The sequence below is a fragment of the Nicotiana attenuata genome, chromosome 5 (genome assembly GCF_001879085.1).
Source record: "Nicotiana attenuata strain UT chromosome 5, NIATTr2, whole genome shotgun sequence".
Lineage (NCBI taxonomy): Eukaryota > Viridiplantae > Streptophyta > Magnoliopsida > Solanales > Solanaceae > Nicotiana > Nicotiana attenuata.
In genome coordinates this window covers 4,605,132-4,617,348 of record NC_031993.1, presented here as the reverse complement: position 1 = coordinate 4,617,348, position 12,217 = coordinate 4,605,132, and positions in this window count along the sequence as shown.

Here is a 12,217-nt window from a genome sequence, read left to right as displayed (position 1 = left end):
CCTAAAGGTTCTGCAGCCTCTCGAGGATAAATACAGACGTCTCCGTACCGATCCGTGAGACTCTACTAAACCTTCTCATGACTCGTGAGACCTATGTAACCTAGGCTCTGATACCAACTTGTCACGACCCTAAACTCAGACCTGGTCGTGATGGCGCCTCTCATGAAGACAAGGCTAGCCGACACAATACCCATATTAACCCTTTAATCATTAATAGCCATTTCAAAGCCTTTAATTAAACAAATGTCTCATAATATAAGTCTAAATGAACAGTGCGAAAATAACATACAAGCCCGACATCGGGGTGTCACTAGTCATGAGCATCTACCACAACTGTCTTACCACATCAAGACCAAAATGGTCGGAAAGTCACAGGAATACATAAGGGAGAATAAAGAGGGAGAAAGCAAAGCCACGATCACCAGGCAGCTAACTTGCTAACTCCGATGAAAACTGCCACCAAGCTCAGAAAAATACCCGAATCTGCACACAAGGTGCAGGGAGTAATGTGAGTACTCCAACCCAGTAAGTAATAAGAGTAAATAAAGACTGAGCAGTAGGAAACGATGAATCCACATTTATGATAAACTCAATAAGCACAACAGGCTTTCAAAACAGAATACGAGTCAATCGTCTCATTTAAATTCCAGCTTTTGGTAAAAAAAATTCATTTGAAAATACCTTCCAACAATTTCAGTAGGGGTTCAATACCATTTATAATAAAAGAGATGAAAGCCATAATCGGCCCCTCGGGCAAAACTTAGTTCGTAAACAACCCCTCGGGCAAAACAGGAATCATAAACACCTCATAACATGAATATCTCAGTGGAAATAACAAAGCCAAATCAATAATTAAATTCTAAATATCTCATAAACCCCAGCTTGAATGAAAGTTGTTTAAAAACATTTGTTCAACATTTCCGACAGAGGCTGAGTATAAAGTTGAGTGAAAGCAGTAAGTAAATCGACATATTCGATAGAAACTCACTTTAAAGAGGACTGAAAATCAATAAGTTCATAAACAAGCCCCTCATGCAGAGCATCACTCATGTGCAGGTATATATCTATCGCCCATCGGGCAAGCCTCTCAGTCACTCGTGGCTCAACTCTTACCAATCAGCGCTCACACTCAGCACTCACACTCAATAGGTGCCATATAGGAACCGCTGCGGCGCGCAGCCCGATCCATATATCGCTGCGGCATGCAGCCCGATCCATGAATATAGACGACTGCGCTCACTAGGGGTGTGCAGACTCCGGAGAGGCTCCTACAGCCCAAGCGCTATATCGCTGCGGCGTGCAGCCCGATCCATAAGTATATAATCCTCACAACCAGGCCCTCGGCCTTTCTCAGTCATTAACCTCACAATCAGACCCTCGGTCTATCTCAGTCATCAAACTCACGATCACTCGGACCATCAATAAAACAGGGAACTCAGCCCAAACGGTTTTCACATTTTAAGAAGTAAAGTGATTAAACAGATTTAAACAATAAACAGGTAAAACATGACAGAGGATATGTTTTTAAACAAATAGAGTGAGGAAGATTAGTAAAAATGCCCCTAAGGGTCTCAACAGGTCGGCACAAGGCCCCAAACATGGCATACAGCCCAAAATATAATATCAATCTCCAAAAAGTATGGAATATCATAAGATTTCAAATCAAATACGCGACTTAACTGTCGTACGGGACGGACCCAGTCACAATCCCCAATAGTGCACGACCCCACGCTCGTCATCAAGTGTGTGCCTCACCTCTATATAGCACTACGATGTGCAATCCTGGGTTTCAAACCCTCAAAACATCATTTATGACCATTACTCACCTCGAACCGGCTAAATCTCTAGCTTGCGATGCCTCTGCCCCTCGAATTAGCCTCCACGCGCGTCGAATCTATCCAAAACCAGAACGAGGACGTCAAAACATGCCAAGGGAACAGAGCCCAAGCGAAAACAATCAATTAAGGGCACAAATCCCGAAATTATCAAAACCCGAGCCCTGGACCCACTTCCCAAAACTCAGAAATTTTTACATCAATTGATTCCTTATCTCCCCACGAGTTCATATATCAAAAGTGTTCAAATCCGACCCCAAATGGTCCTTCAAATCCCAAATCAAAAGTCCAATTTCTCAAGCCCTAGTTCTTCAATTTTAGGCTTAGTTTTCATGATTTTCTAGGTGGAATTCACACAAGAATCAAGTATTGAGTTCAAAAATCTTACCTCCAAGTGATTCCCTTTGATTCCCTCTTCAAATCCTTCACAAAAGGTCCAAAAATTGCTCAACAATGGAGAAAATAGACCAAAAGTCGCGGACAAGGGCTATAAAAACATTCTGCCCAGGCTTTAAAAGCCTTCTTCGCGAACGCGGGATGATCATCGCGTTCACGATGAACAAAACACCAGCCATCAAAAATTTGCTCTATGCGTTCGCGGCACCAGCCTCGCAAACGTGATACACACTGGATACTGAACTACGCGAATGCGGCCCAATACTCGCGAACGCGATTAATAACTTGACCTCAAACCCAGCTGACCACTTTCCTTCTATGTGAACGCGGCATGAACCTCGCGAACGCCATGCACGAGACTCCAGCCCTTCGCGAACGCGTAACCTTCATCGCGATCGCGAAGGGCAATTCCTCAACCTCACTAGCTAACCCTTCGCGAACGCAAGGACCTACTCGCGAACGCGAAAGTCAATTTTCCTGAAATCCTTCAGCAGTTTTCTGCAACTTTTCAAAACAAGAAATGGCCCGATTGATACCCGAAACTCACCCAAGGCTCTCGGGACCTCAACCAAACATGCCAACATATCCCATAACATCATTCAAACTTGTTCCAACCTTCGGAACGCTCAAAACAACATTAAAATACCAAATTGCATCGAATTCAAGCCTAAGAATTTCAAAATCTTCCGAATTACGCTTCTAATAAACCACTCAACCAAACCATGTCGGAATGACCTGAAATTTTGCACACACATCCCGAATGACATAACGAAACTACCGCAACTTCCGGAATTTCATTCCGACCTCTATATCAAAATCTCACCTATCAATTGGAAAACGCAAAATCTTAATTTCGCCAATTCAAGTCCTAACCTTCCACGGACCTCCAAAATGCATTCCGACCACGCTCCTAAGCCCCAAATTACCTAACGGAGCTAACCAAATCATAAAAATTCTGATCCGAGATCATATGCAAATAAGTCAAAATTTTGGTCAAACCTTTCAAATTTCAAGCTTCAACTGAGAACTGTTCTTCCAATTTCATTTCGATTACCCTAAAAACCAAAACCAACGATTTACATGAGTCATAATACATTACACGGGGCAAGTCATGCCCAAGAACTGGCGAGCGAAGTGCAAAAGCTCAAAACGACCGGTCGGGTTGTTACATCCTCCCCCACTTAAACATACGTTCGTCCTCGAACGTGCCCAGAGCTGTTCTAAAAGCCAACCAATCGCTAAATAACTTTACCATGCATATACCTGGGGGTGGTCCCACATCACCCTATCTCATATAGGTCCGATAACACAACGTAATTAAAATTTCACAATTCAATCTAGCCCATAAACCATAGAACCGCATTTCCACTTCTAAAATCATCAATGCGATCAGAATCTCACATCTATACTCTGAATAAGCCCGAACAAGCCGTAATAACCCATACCAGCAGCCTCAGGTGCAATTACATGATATACCACATAACTCAAACACTTGTAGCGATAACTTCTAATCACAGCAGCTGCACAAAACAACCGAATACCGATAGAAAACCTCTTATCAACTAAAGTCTCATCCCAACGCGTTCATATACTGCCAATGATAAATAAAACACACAGTAAGCCATAACCATTTCTCAGATCAACCAATCATGGAGCTCCCTCTCTATCGGCAAGGACCATAGCAAATTTATGAACCGAACATCGATATTATCCTTCCAACATACTGAAACCGAAAACGTTTGTAATTCATTCTAGATCCTAACGAACTCATCTAATCCAACACAACTACTCTGGTGACATGACACCTCAAAATACAGACTAAAGCCACAACTTGCGCAATACGCANTATATATATATATTGCTGTGACGTGCAGCCCGATCCATAAGTATATAATCCTCACAACTAGGCCCTCGGCATCTCTCAGTCATTAACCACACAATCAGACCCTCGATCTACCTCAGTCATCAACTTCACAAATCAGACCCTCGGTCTATCTCAGTCATCAACCTCACGATCACTCGGACCATTAATAAAACAGAGAACTCAGCCCAAACGATTTTCACATTTTAAGAAGTAAAGTGATAAAACAGATTTAAACAACAAACAGGTAAAACATGACTGAGGATATGTTTTCAAACAAATAGAGTGAGGAAGATTAGTAAAAATTCCCCTAAGGGTCTCAACAGGTCGACACAAGACCCCAAACATGGCATACAACCCAAAATATAATATCAATCTCTAAAAGTATGGAATATAATAAGATTTCAAATCTAATACGCGACTTAATAGTCGTACGGGACGGACCAAGTCACAACCCCCAACGGTTCACGACTCCACGCTCGTCATCTAGCGTGTGTGTCACCTCAAAGTAGCACAATGTTGTGAAATCCGGGGTTTCAAACCTTCAGGACAGCATTTACAATCATCACTTACCTCGAACCGGCTAAATCTCTAGCTCGCGACGCCTTTGCCCCTCGAATTGGCCTCCACGCGCGTCGAATCTATCCACAATCAGATCGAGAACGTCAAAATATGCCAAGGGAACAAAGCCCAAGCGAAAACAATCAATAAAGGGCACAAATCCCGAAATTAGCAAAACTCGAGCCCCGGGCCCACTTCTCGAAACTCAGAAATTTTCACATCAATAGATTCCTCGTCTTCCCATGAGTTCGTACATATCAAAACTACTAAAATCGGAGTCCAAGTGACCCCTCAAACCCCCATTTAAATGCCTCTTAAACTCAAGCCCTAATCCTCCATTTTTAGCCCTTTAATTCCTTTAATTACAGCCTTAATCCATGAAATACTACCATAGAAATGTGTTTTAGGTCCAAGAATCCTTACCTTAACGAAGTCTCCTTGATTTCTCTCTTCAGAATCGCCCAAAAAGCTCCAAGGTCGAAGTCAAAAATGGTAAAATAACCCAAACTCGCGAAATGAAATAACATATATGCTCAGCCCAGGCCTTTCCGCATCTACGATCCCATAAGCACACCTGCGCTTCCGCTTCTGCGGGTTTCACTAACTCCTTCAGATTCCGCATCTGCGACCCAGGTACCGCACCTGCGGTCCCGTAGATGCGGTCAAAGTCTTTGCTTCTGCGGCCATAACCGATTTTGCGGTCTCCTTTGCACACCAGCGGCATCGCACCTGCGGTCCCCAATCTGCAGGTGCGGAAACACCAGAAGCAGCAAAAATTTACAACTTCTCAAAACCTCAAACTCTTCCGTCAATTATTCGATATCTCCTCGAGGCCCCCGGGACCTCAATCAAAAGTACAAACATAACCCGTAACCTTATTCAAACTTGTACCAATCTTCAAAACACCTCAAACAACATCAAAATCACCAAAACTCATCGAATTCAAGCCTAAGGTTCTAAATTCTTCCGCATTCCGCTTTTGATAAAAAACCCAACCAAATCACGTCCAAATGACCTGAAATTTTGCACACACATCCCAAATGACATAATGAAGCTACTGCAACTTCCGGAATTCGATTCCGACCCCTGTATCAAAATCTCACCTATAAATCGGAAAACGCCAAAAACTAACTTTCGCCAATTCAAGCCTAATTCTACACCGGACATCACAAAAATATTTCGGACACACTCCTAAGTCCCAAATCACCTAACAAAGCTATCCAAGCCATAAAATCTGCATTCCGAGGTCGTTTACCAATAAGTCAAAACTTGGTCAAACCTTTAAATTTCAAGCTTCAAATTGAGAAATGTTCTTCCAAATTCATTCCGATTACCCTGAAAATCAAAACCTACGATTCACATAAGTCATAATACATTACACGGGGCAATTCACGCCCGAGAACTGGCGAGCAAAGTAGAAAAGCTCAAAATGACCGGTCGGGTCATTACATCAAGGATTAAACAAGCCTACCTCTATTTATTTAAAGGATACAGGAATCAGCAAAATTAAATAATAAATGCAGGAAGTTAAGAAAATTGGAGAGAAGAATTAATAATAATAGGTAATGATTGTAAGAAATTAATAAAGCGAGTTAAAATGATGGCTAATCCATAACCTATTTATAGGCAACTAGGGAGGTTGCATGTATAACAAGTGTGGAGAGTCTTTTAACACTTGTCCAAATATATGTGTCCATTTGGCTTCAATATTAACAACTGTACCTAGTTTTCCATGCATGAAGACACATGGTAGATTTGCATAGCCACTTGTCAAAGCCCTTCAACACTTGGCTTTAAGGCTTCATGCAAGAAGCCACTTGAAAATATATATAAGACACTTGTAAAATAAAAAGACACATGGCTATTTAAATTTTGAAAATACTCCCACAATCCCCACATATTTTCAAAATTTTTAGGAGAAGGATAAAGGAATGGAAGAATTGACTTGCTGGATTTGCATGGTCCAAAAATAATAGGTTTGGTGTCTTCTGGACTATAAACCAAACTTAGACCAATAAAATTTAACTCACAGAATTACTGGTGAAATGTAATATTTCTATGAACCAATAATTCTTATTGTAAGTCAGAGATTCTATCAATCACATTTTAACCCCTGATAATTTTGTTGTTCAACGCGGTTTTGTGCCCAATAGGCCATGCGCGTGCCTGGTTATTCATGAGAGCTCTAGAAACTAGGCCAAAATCTCATAGGAGCGGCCCACTCCACTCTCATATAGGTGAATTAATCAAGTGTATACTGCTTTTAAATACACCATCCATAAGGACTATGAATTTCATTAAGAATTATGACTCATACTTTCAATTAGTAGTAGTGAAGCACTCTCTTTTAGTGCTTCAGTGCCAATATCAACTTGTTATAACATACTTCATGTGATCTCCAATCACATAGGTTGGATTACCATCTCTATTGACAACATGTCGGCCTTAACTCCATCTCGTTTGAGGTTTAAAGAATTAATTTTCTTCCCACAGGTTTATTTAGAGGATCTGTAACGACCCGGCCGATCGTTTTGAAAGTAATAGCCCCGATCCTCTATCTACTACTTCCTCCGTATTTTTTTCTACTTATGTGACTTGCCGGGAGATTTTGTTTTTGATTTCGGAGTGTTTTGGGACACTTAGTCCCTAAACGGAAGCTTAAGTCTTAGGATTTTGACCATAGTTGGAACTGTGTGAAGACGACTTCGGAATGGAATTTCATCAGTTCCGTTAGCTCCGTTATAATTTCGGACGTGTCCGGATTGTGTTTTGGAGGCCTGTAGATGATTTTGGCTTGAAATGGCAAAAGTCAAATTTTTGGAGATTTTGACCGGTAGTGGACTTTTTGATATCAGATTCGGATTGGATTTCTGGAAATTGGTGTAGGTTTGTGGTGTCATTAATGACTTGTGTGCAAAATTTGAGGTCAATCGGACGTGGTTTGATAGGTTTCGGTATCGGTTGTAGAAATTTGAAGTTTCAAGTTCATTAAATTTGGATTGGAGGGTAATTCGTGTTTTTGTTATTGTTTGGCATGTTTTGAGGGCTTGAATAAGTTTGTATGGTGTTTTAGGACCCGTTGGTATGTTTGGTTGAGGTCCCGGGGGCCTCAGGTATGTTTCAGATGCTTAACAAATTGAAATTTGGACTTATGCAATTGCTGAAGTTTCTGGTTTCTGGTGTTTTCGCACCTGCGGTGGGGAGACTGCTGGTGCAGGATCGCAGGTGCATAGAGGCCAGGCGCAGAAGCGGATTTGGGATGTTGGTCAGGGGTCGCAGGTGGGAGAAAAATTCTGCATCTGCCATGCCCGTAGATGCGCCACAGGAACCGCAGGCGCGAAGGAAGACCGCAGAAGTGGACCAGGTTCCGCAGGCGCACACTTGCAGGTGCGGCTCCTTCATCGCAGATGCGTACCCAACCCTTTAAGTCATTTCCGCACCTATGAGGAAAATTCCGCAGGTGAAGGTGTCGCAAGTGCGATTATAGGCCCGCATATGTGAAATCGCTGGGTGGAAAAAGAGCATTTCGAGGGTTTTATCCCATTTTCAATTTTGGGACTTTAGGAGCTCGGATTTGGGCGGTATTTTGAGAGATTTTCAGAGAAAGCTTTTGGGTAATGATTCCTAACTCCTTTATGGTTATATTTCACTAATCTATGGTTGATTTCATCATTTAATTAAGGAATTTGGTTGAGAAATTTGGGGGAAATGGTAGAAGTTCCTCAACTAAGATTTTGAGTTTTGAGGGGGATTTTGATATCGGATTTGGATAATTTTGGTACGAGTGAACTCGTGAGTGAATGGGTATTCGTATTTTGTGACTTTTATCCGATTCTGAGACGTGGGCATGGGGAGACTTTCTAGGGCGATTTTCGAATTTCTTATTGATGTCTTTATTTCATTAATTAGGTTAGTCTATTATAGTTGTATTTATGATATGTAATTGCTTTTGGCTAGATTTGGGCCATTCAGAGTCAGATATTCATGGAAAGGCATAGTTACCAATTGATTGAGCTTGGTTCGAGGTAAGTGGCTTGCCTAACTTTGTGTGGGGGAACTCCCCTTAGGATTTGGTACTGTTGTGATATGTGAGCGCCGTGTACGTGAAGTGACGAGTGCGTACACGGGCTATTTTTTTTGTAAAACTCCATTTTTCACTAAGTAATAATCTGTTTCACTTTAAAAGAGTTATACTAGCATGTGTACTTATCCTGTTTAGCCTAAAATAGCATGTCTACGTGCCTTAATTGCTTATTTGAACTCTGTGCAGCATGTTTAGTGGATTTAATACTTATTCCTTGATTTGTACTTAGTCTAAACTGTAGGATTTCTTTCCATATCTATTATTTCAATTGTTTGAGCCGCGTATTGATGTTGGGACTGCGGAACGGTATTCCGGGAGACCCCCCTGCATATTTATTTTGGGACTACGGAACAGTATTCCGGGAGATCCCGCTGCATATTTACTTTGGGACTACGGGACGGTATCCCGGAAGATCTCCCTGCACATTTACTTTTGGGTCTACAAGACGGTATCTCGGGAGATCCCCCTGCACATTTACTTTTGGGTCTACGAGACGTTATCTCGAGAGATCCCCTATTGTTATTCCTATCTACTGTACTGTTATCCTTCTATGATTACCTTCTAGTTGAATTTCAGTCTTTTATTTTATTGCAATATTTTTGTTCCGTCTTATTATATATATATATATATATATATATATATATATATATATACGAGTAGGGCCCTGACCTGACCTCGTCACTGCTCGACCGAGGTTAGGCTTGGCACTTACTGGGTACCGTTGTGGTGTACTCATGCTATGCTTCTGCACATATTTCATATTTTCGTATGCAGAACCAGGTACCTCCTACCATCCCCGCTTTTAGTGGCATTGTTGTTGTTGCTCCGGAGACTTCAAGGTATATCTACCCGCGTCCGCAGACCTTGGAGTCTCCCTCTATCTCTTTTGTGTTGATGCTTCCTTATTTCATCTAGATATTAATGTACAGAACATTTAGACAAATCTTAGAAGCTTGTGACTTATGGTGTTCGGGGTCTTGGGAGAATTTTATGTATATTTGGGAGTTGATTATTGTATATGCCGAGGGGCATTTCTATCAGTATCTATTTATCTGGTGCAGTTATGTGATGATCCAAAAGTTCGTCACTTGATTTACAAGTTAATTCTATGTTCTGAGGCCTTAAAAGCCTCCTTTTATCTCACCTCGATTTGCGCGCTCGATCCGAGCGTATATCCGAAACGCTTTTATGTGAAAATTTAATAAAAATGCTAATTTTGCCTTTAAAATTAAATATAAGTTGACTTTGGTCAATATTTTGGGTAAACGGACCCGTACCCATGATTTGACGGTTCCAGAGGGTCCGTAGGAAAATATGGGACTTGGGCGTATGCCCGAAATGAATTTTTGAAGAAAATTGTTTAACTGAAATTATAAGAGTTTTTGGAAATTTAAATGTGTTTGAATTTGATGGTATCGGGCCCATATTTTGGTTCCGGAGCCCGGTACAGGTCTTATACGGTATCTAAGTTGTGCCTGTAAAATTTGGTAAGAAACGGACTTCATATGACGTGAATCGAACCCTCGGTTGTGAAATTTGAAACTTAAGAGTTCTTGAGATTTTTCCTTGATTTTGATGCTAAACTCATAGTTCGAGGCATTATTTTGGCGATTTAATCGCGCAAGCAAGTCCGTATGATATTTTTTGATTAGTATGCATGCTTGGTTTGGAGCCCTGAGGGCTCGGGTGAGTTTCGGGTGGAGTTCAGGATGTTTTGAAACTTAGAATTTTCTGCTGTCATAGCTGTTACAGGTGCCCAGGTAATTCCTTCCTCGCGTTCGCGAAGGAACACTCGCGAACGCGAAGAGCAAAGTGGGACTGAAGGAAAATTCCTTCTACGCGAACGCGAGACATAGGTCGCGAACGCGAAGCCTTGGGGGTGTTACCCTTCGCGAACGCGGACCTGCAATTGCGAACGCGAAGGCCTTTTTGGCAGGGAACTGGGGGATGGGAAAATGCTCTACGCGAACCCGGCAATAGGCTCGCGAACGCGAACCTTCGCGAACGCGTATAGTACCTCGCAAACGCGAAGGCTCTTTTAGCCAAAGCTTCGCGAAACGCGACAGACCCTTCGCGAACGCGAAGAAGGTCTGTCCAGCGATTTATAACAGTAGCAAAAACGGGAATAAGCCATATTTTCACATCTCCTTCCCCAAAATCAGAACGTAGGCAATTTTTGAAGAGCAGAATCAACACCAAATCATAGGTATGTGTTCCTAAACCCATTTCCTTCATTTTCCATCAACACCCATTAGATTTCTTGGCCTAAATATTTTTCTTCCATGGTAGAATTAGGGATTTTGGGTAGAATTAGGGCTTTTTGAATAATTGGAATTTAGACCTCGTTTTGGGGTCGGATTTTGAAACTAATTACATATTCGGGCTCGTGGGTGAATGGGTGATCGGGTTTTGGTCCGAACCTCGAGTTTTGACCAAGCGGGCCCGGGGTCGATTTTTGACTTTTTGGAGAAAATGATAGAAAACCTCTAATTTAGCATTGGGATTGAATTCTTTAGCATTTATTGATGTTGTTAAATTAATTTGGGTTAGATACAAGTAAATTGGAGGTGAATTCTAAACGAAAAGCGGTGTTTGAGGCTTGAGTTGGCCGCGGAAGTTCGAGGTCAGTGTTTGGTCTAACCTTAGATTGAGGGAATAGGTATTGTGCCTTATTTGCTATGTGCTAGTGTAGTGTACGGCGTATAGGTGTGGTGACGAGTATCTATACGTCGGTGTAAAGCATGCCCGTGAGTCTTAAGTTGTAATTGTTGTATTTCTTAATAATTACTACAAATGCCTAAATTGTTGATTCTCCGTGTTGAGCAAGACTTATGATTACCTTCGTAGTATTTGTTTATTGTTGAGCATTGGCTCCAGTTGAGGTTTTGTTTGAGGAGTTAATTGTTGGTACAAGTTTGGTTATAGCTGATTCCCTTGCCGGGACGTATTTATTTCCTACTGCTGATTCCCTTGCCGGGATGTGTTTAATCTTGTTGTTGACTCCCTTGTCGGGATGTTGTTGTTGCTATTGTTTGGGTGAGGAAAGAGAGATAAAGCACGAAGGGTGATGCCGTGCACATTTATATTTATGCTTATTGTGAGGAAAGAGTGATAAAACACGAAGGGTGATGCCGTGTACATTTACATTGATATTAATGCATATGGTGAGGAAGAGTGATAAAGCATGAAGGGTGATGCCGTGCACATTTCTAATATTTATATGGTGAGGAAGAGAGATAAAACACGAAGGGTGATGCCGTGCACATTTTCATTACTTGATTGCATTGGTGAGTATTGAGAGTAAAAGCACGAAGGGTGATGCCGTGCACTTATTGCCTGTTCGTTATGATTTCTTGTTGTTTCGGTTCAATTACCTTAATTGTCTTATTCCATTATTACTGTGATTCTTTACGTTGGTATTTTTCCCCTATAGCATGTTACCCATCCCCCGTTACTTTTGAATTTCTTCTATTACTATTA